General features: G+C 42.1%; 1 non-coding gene across 1 annotated transcript; it reads right to left on the bottom strand.

The window, feature by feature from the left end:
• Positions 1–7,081: 7,081 nt before the first annotated feature.
• Positions 7,082–7,153, bottom strand: trnap-ugg (transfer RNA proline (anticodon UGG)). Its single transcript has one exon. It is a non-coding gene; the product is annotated as a tRNA-Pro (tRNA).
• Positions 7,154–7,747: the final 594 nt, after the last annotated feature.

Here is a 7,747-nt window from a genome sequence, read left to right as displayed (position 1 = left end):
TTCAACACTATATGTAGCAACTCACGCAGGTCCGTAGATGCCAACTCAACCTGTAGATTGATAGTCTCCCGCAAGGTTGTAGTTAGATCTTCTTCTTCACTCGATTCGACGCTGACTGGTGATGCAGGCGGTCCAGGCGGTGTTTGGATATGCACCGGGGAGTCCTGGCTCCTAACTTGCGGAGACACCCGGGCAGTTTCTCGGGGTGTTGTTGGTGAATAACTGGGGCTACCTTGCTGCGAAATCAGCCGCAGTAATGAACTGTCTGAAATAGACTCCGATGAACCTGAAACACATGAGAACGGATACGTTTAATCACAGACGGTAACCCAAAAAAATAAAAATAATAATAATAATAATAAAATTAAAAATTTTAATAATAATAATAATAATAATAAAAATAATAATACATAACAATAATAATAAAATAAATAACATCCTTAAACAAACAATACATTATTATCATAATTCGATTTATGTAAACCTATAGCTTTCAAATGAACTATTCTTACTCTTATTAATACAATAATGCTCAGATTATTATAGACCATTCATAATAAAATATATATAAAAATGTTTAAAAGAATAACTACATCTAGAATATTGTATTACAATAATAGACAACGTTAATAATTGTCTCAATAAAGCGTGTGCTACGAAAACATTAATAATAACGGTCTAAGTAAGTACATTGTAAAATGACAAGAACCCGCACAATATTATCGTTTCATCAATAATAGTTTTAAATACTCGGTTGTAAAAGCGTATAAACGATGCAAACAGACCGTTTAAATGCAGACGTCTTCTTAGATCCGGCGTTCCTGATTCAAGCTCATCATATTCACTTTCGGTATCTTAAAACGGAGACATGTATAAACATAAGTTATAATAACCTAGGTTAGTCTGGGCGCTGCAGCCAGGTTACTTTCACTTTCAAACGTAGACTCTACAATCCTTTAAACAGTACAGATCCCAGCATGCCTCGGGGCCAGACTGCGTGCGCATCATTCTGCTCAGATGGCTCGGCGCAGGCCCTCAGCACAGCACGCCCGGACAGCGCCAAACAATAGAGCCATTGTGCACACTGTGTACAATATAACCACGGCTCCATCTCTCGGAGTGATGGAATAAAGGTCTCACTCACCCTCGGAACGCGTTATTTTCCGTAAATACTTGACACAGGTCGGTCTGGATAGATCCTCTGATAAAAACACAAAATAATATAAAAATCTGCCCGTATAGATCCATAATTTAACATCACACATCCTGGCGAGATACTTATTACATGTATGAAATGGAAAGTATAACCTACGCGGCTCAGCGTTTGACGTGCTGGGTCGCTCGTCATCTAATGTCGGGAACAAATCTGAAATAAAATATGGTTATATGAAAATAAAATGTACATACGTTCATAACGCGTATAATTAATACGGTCGATACATTATTAAATGAGTCTTACCCGTGTTCATTGATTCGCTCGTGTAGAAATCGAGCACATTGTATGGTGCAACGGTGAACTAGTGTACGGATATCTAAACACTTCACAATTATATTTCTTGATTAATTGAATTATACTTACCATCAAAGTTTGAGAAGTTTAGTGTCCGCTCCGCATGGTCGTGGCCGGGCATCCTGATGTCTCTTTGTGTGTTCTGGACCGTGCAGGCAGCGTGTTGACCAAATGGACTGAATCTCCGCCGCAAACCCGCATTTAAACACCGCGCTGTGCGCGTGAACGCGCTGATGACCACCGCAATCCCCGCAAACTTTAACACATAACGGCTGTATGTACCTCCAGATTCCTAAATGTTTTGTGGTAACCATCATTCGTTAATTTAATTGTTATCATGTTTTTATATCTTCATACAGCCTAATAATAACTTATAGTTACAGGTTTCCAACATCGTTTCGGATAGGATTCTTTATCACATTATTGTGTTACAATAGTTACACTTTTTTTTTTTTTTTTTTTAAATACAAGCGGCTAGATAACAGCTTGTTCTCATCAGAATCTGAGCCCTTGAGATAAGCGTTCCAGCCTGCACTCGGTATATATGTAAACACACACACACACGCACGCATGCACGCAAATGTACACACACACACACACACACACACACACACACACACACACACACACACACACACACACACACACACACACACACACACAGGATGTGATGAGATCGTATTGAGTGTATTTACTTAATCTTAATGCATGAATGGTTTATATTACATCATAATTTGATGTTTGATTACTAATATTATTACAAATGCTGCTTTTATTGAGTTATATTGAAATGTCCCAGTTTCTACATATATAGTCTATGCTTCTTATATAACATACATATTCTATAACTCTTCTATATTTAAGGATTTCTTAACTTAGTAACGTTACATTGCTTTTACATCACCAGGTGTTGTGAACACACACACACACACACACACCTGTAAAACTTCATAATTGTATTAATTCAATCAATACATTGCTTCACTAGCGTAGGGAAAAATATCTATGTTTTCTAAAGAATCTGAAGGGTATACATAGCGCTCTTTTGCAGCTTCACACGTATAGAGAAAAATAGCTATTTTACTAAAGAATCAGTCTGGTTTAAAGACAAATCTTTTAGAGGGCTTGAAAAACAGTTGAAGACCCCCACCACCCTGCACATTCCTTCGGAATCCATCAATATGGTAATTATTCTGTGACGTGGTACAAGCACCCCCCACCCCCTGAGTTCATCTCAAGTTCAAGGTCAAGAGGTCAAATCACACTTAACCCCCCTTTAGGAGAGGCCCGCTGAGTTGAAGTCAAAGGTCAAATCCGCCGCAGCCCCCCCTTTCAAAAAAATACCCTATATTACTGCACATGGCTGTTCTACCTCCCTATGAGGGAGAGAGAGAAACAATCCCAAGAAGACTCCTGTTGCCAGCCACGACACCACAAAGCTTCGCGCCCTGGGGCTCGTCCGGGAGTTGAACCCAGGACCTCTCTCACCCTAAGCGAGAATCATACCCCTAGACCAACGAGCCAACCGAAGGAGTGATGTTACAAGTCCTCCCTGGCAAGGGTGTACCTGCTTGAGGCAGACTGGGAAACCTACGCTCTTTGACAAATACCATAGACTGTGGTGCTGACGTGTCTAACCAGAACGATAACCGCTCCCCCAGTGAGACAGCACGGAGAGCATGGTCCAGCAGGACCGCAAACAACTCAAAAGAATGCCTCTCCTTCGGTGCAGCTCAGGTGTACACGTTCAGCAAAGGTCTCCATAACAAGCCGGAAAACCACATTTCTTCCCTCTCCTCCAAAATACACTACATGTGCTCCTCCTCCTCAACAACAACAACAACTACAACAACAAAAACCATGTATAATACGCATTTGTTTCAAAGAGAAGAAAACACTGGCAAACAGCATCTGAGGACAAAAGCCCTGCATTTACGCAAAGGACCCAGGCTTCCACAGAGAGCGACCTGTCCAGAGACCGCAGAACAGAGAAGGGGCAGGAAAGACGGGCTCGTCCGGGAGTTGAACCCAGGACATCTCGCACCCAAAGCGAGATTCATACCCACAGACCAACGAGCCATGGTGAGCCTGTCTGGACCTCTCAGGAGTTGAAAATCATCTGGATCTCTCAAGAGTTGAGAATACCCTGGCCTAGAGCGGCGCGCAGCGAGGCACCGAAAACCAAAACAGAGCGGGACAGCGGAGAACATGCTATCAGCAGCTCTGGCACCGCACATAGCTGTTCTACCTCCCTCTGAGGGAGAGATCAACAAACGACAACATACCACTACGCCAACAAACCAACCGAAGGAGCGACGTTACAAGTCCTCCATGGCAAGGGCGTACCTGGTTGAGGCAGACTGGGAAACTGTTAAGGTACAACCACTTCACCAGAAGTAAGCCCTTCAGATTCCCTGGACTAGGATAACCCAGCGCCGTCAGTACAGGATGGTGGATCCTCCGCAGGAGACGAGCTCGGTTTATTTCTGCCACAGCACACAGTTTTATACATGTCAGAAGTCCGTTTCGGAGCTGGACATATTACAGATTTAGTTGCTAGGCAGACATGGAATGTGTCCAATATTATAACCCCTAACACACTCGACAGTTTCGGTTGACATATCTGCACAGTTTGCCTTACTTTTGTTTCTAGTTTTCTAAAACCTAATCTAATCTATAATTGTCTCACTTCCTTTCCATTCTTACTTGTCTCCTTTAAAAATATTTTATATTACTTCACTAAATGTGTAATCTTATACTTCTGTGGTACTTCTTACCCTTTTACCCGCATCCTAAACCCATATTCCACTTTAACTTGTATATCAGGTATTATATGCTATAACAATAACTAAACATTTTTTTTACATTATGTTTACATTATCCTGCTTTCACAAGCTGTCGGGGCTGCACCAGGCTCCCTTCTAGCCTTTCGTTTCCTTTAATTTGACATTACAAAGCTTGTCCTTAACATGATGTTTAACAAACAAATTCTGGTTCTTCTTGTGAGGACACCATGACTATTTATTTATTACTATTATTGATATTTTGTTTATTCATTGTACATTTTGTATTACATTTTTCTTATAATACAATCATATTCTTTCATTCTTATTTCTGATGCCTGAGGCACTCTGTATAGAGTCAAACATCCTTGTGGTCAGAGCCTCATAATTCGGTATAAATCTGTTGTTACATTTTTAATTATAAATATAAATATAAGATAATTCAGATATCCAATCTGTGGCATGTGGTATTGACCCTGCAGTGTCTCAAACAGCACTTACAACTTATTTATGATGGTATTTATTTATTCATGAAGTTTCTTATTATTTAGATTAAATGTCAAATAATCCCACTTGATTATTTCACTACCTCAGTTTTACTTGATCCATTGTGATCAAGGTCATCTCAAAATTCGTATTATTCTGACAAAGACTTATGGAAACTTTGTCAGTTTGATCTTATGTTTCCTTGATTCCACCAATCCTGGTACTCCAACAGAGACCATTATTATTATATATTTTTTTCCATTTGTCTTTGGTACATTTGACTTAGACCAGATTGTATTTTGCAGTTTTCTTTTTTCTAATGAATGGATAAGTTAGCTAGCTTTAGTTTCTCATTTCTTATTCACATTCATATTCAACTCCAGCACCCCATCATTTTTAGGAAGAGAGTCATTCATTGTGGATCTGGGCCAGCTTTTCTGCCAGCAAAAATGCATATTCTGCCCGGAGCACTGATAAATCAGAGGAGAGCGTAGGTGGTCTCCCCTGCACCCTAACCCAAGGTGTGGGAAAGGGAATCCCAAACACAGCCTCATAGGCCAATATCCCAGTAGTCTTACTGGGAGTCAGGCGTATTCCAGCCAACACCAGTGGCAACATCACATCCCAGTCCTTAATTTGAGTTCCAGATATTGCTTTAGTCAATTTTCTTTTTAACAGTTTGGTTCACTCGTTCCACCACCCCAGAAGACTGTGGGTGGTAGGGAATGTGGAATTCCTAGGATTCAAAGATTTGAACAAAACAGTATCACCAGTTACATAGGGGTGTGTTGGTACCCCATCTTATTTTCTTTAGCCATAAGTCAGGCTTTTGTCTTTATTACACGTGCAAAAATCCTATCTCGTACTACCATTAATCATTCCCACCGATACTCAGGTACTGCTTATTCACTTCCAATCATAACAGTCTCGACACATAAAGATAAACAAGAAGAGTGACATACTTACAAACACATAGATTTCCTGCTTCAGATGCCACACATCAGCACAGCGCAATATTACACTACCATATGTTGGTACTCCATGCTCCGAAGAGCCCTCTAGTCCATGTATTCAGTTGCTCTCAGTTACAGCACTAAAGCACAGAGTCTACTTACTCATCTATTACCTAATTGTAACAGCCCTCTAGTCCAATATACATCAGTTAGTCAGCAGCTCTTAGTTACAGCACTAGGGCATTTAGAGTCTACTGCCTAACTGGAACAGCCCTCTAGTCCATCATGTTTTGGATACAAGTAGCGAGCAGTTCTTAGGGTACAGCACAAAGGTGAAAAGAGAATACTCACCAAATGTATCCCGGACGAGCCCCCAAATTGTTAAGGTACAGCCACTTCACCAGAAGTAAACCCTTCAGGTTCCCTGGACTAGGATAACCCTTGGACTAGGATAACCCAGCGCCATCAGTGCAGGATGGTGGATCCTCCGCAGGAGGCGAGCTCGGGAAGAAAAAAGTCACCGACACAATGCCAGATCGTTTGTCTTCAGTTTATTTCTGCCACAGCACACAGTTTTATACATGTCAGAAGTCCGTTTTGGGGCAGGACATATTACAGATTGAGTTGCTAGGCAGACATGGAATGTGTCCAATATTATAACCCCTAACACACTCGACAGTTTCGGTTGACATATCTGCACGGTTTGCCTAGCAGTAGATGACGTGGGACTCTATCATATTTCTGGTTTGTCTGAAGAGCAGCACGTATATTGTTAATGTTGTCAGCTCTGAGCTGTTCCTCAAAATATAATATAAATATAGGGAGATTGTGGTTTGACATTTCCAAAATAGAGGTGAGGGGATGGCCGTGAGTTCAAGTGTCTAGACTTTCACAGAAATAGTTATGCGCGAGTATGTTATTTATGTTATTTCTGCAATAATGACAAATTTCAGTCCCCCTTGCCACGGCAACGTTTCCAGTAAGATATGACAATGTTAACTCGCTAATGGAGAGCATATTCTAGCAGGACCGCAAACCGCAAGCAACTCAAAAGAATGCCTCTCCTTTGGTGCAGCTCAGGTGTACACGTTCAGCAAAGGTCTCCATAACAAGCCGGAAAACCAAATTTCATCCCTCTCCTCCACAACACACTACATGTGCTCCTCCTCCTCAACAACAACAACAACAACAACAACAAAAACCTTGTATAACACGCATTTGTTTCAAAGAGAAGAAAACACTGGCAACAGCATCTGAGGTCAAAAGCAGTGCATTTACGAAGAGGACCCAGGCTCCCACAGAGAGCGACCTGTCCAGGGACCGCAAAACAGAGAAGGGGCAGGCCAGACGGGCTCATCCGGGAGTTGAACCCGGGACCTCTCGCACCCAAAGCAAGAATCATACCCCTGGACCAATGAGCCATGGGGAGCCTGTCCAGACCTCTCAGGAGTTGAAAATACCCTGGCCGAGAGCGGCGCGCAGCGAGGCACCGAAAACCAAAATGGAGCGGGACACCGGAGAACATGCTATGAGCAGCTCTGGCACCGCACATAGCTGTTCTACCTCCCTCTGAGGGAGAGAAGGAAACAACCCGAAGAAGACTCCTGTTGCCAGCCACTACACCACGTAGCTTCGCACCCTGGGGCTCAAACTGTCATTTCTACACTCTCAAAGCACTTGGAAGTCCGTTTCATTGATTTTCATGTCGTAACTTTAAACCCACACATGACCCAATGTCCGGATGAAGCTGGTTCAGTTACTTCCACGTTTTGCCTCTTTTGTAAAATGCAAGTGAATCGAATGAAAATGAAAAGATTGTTTGAACGTTTAATCTGTGTTGCTGAGGAATTCAAGAAGCAGCAAGATTGGACTCGCAGCGATGGCACCGAAAATCAAAACAGAGCGGGACACCGGAGAACATGCTATCAGCAGCTCTGGCACCGCACATAGCTGTTCTACCTCCCTCTGAGGGAGAGAACAACAAGAGACAATCATACCCATACGCCAACAAGCCA

This window comes from Amia ocellicauda, chromosome 16 (assembly GCF_036373705.1).
Source record: "Amia ocellicauda isolate fAmiCal2 chromosome 16, fAmiCal2.hap1, whole genome shotgun sequence".
Classification (NCBI taxonomy): Eukaryota; Metazoa; Chordata; class Actinopteri; order Amiiformes; family Amiidae; genus Amia; species Amia ocellicauda.
Note: the sequence above shows the minus strand (reverse complement) of the source record. Positions and strands in the feature narration are given on the sequence as shown.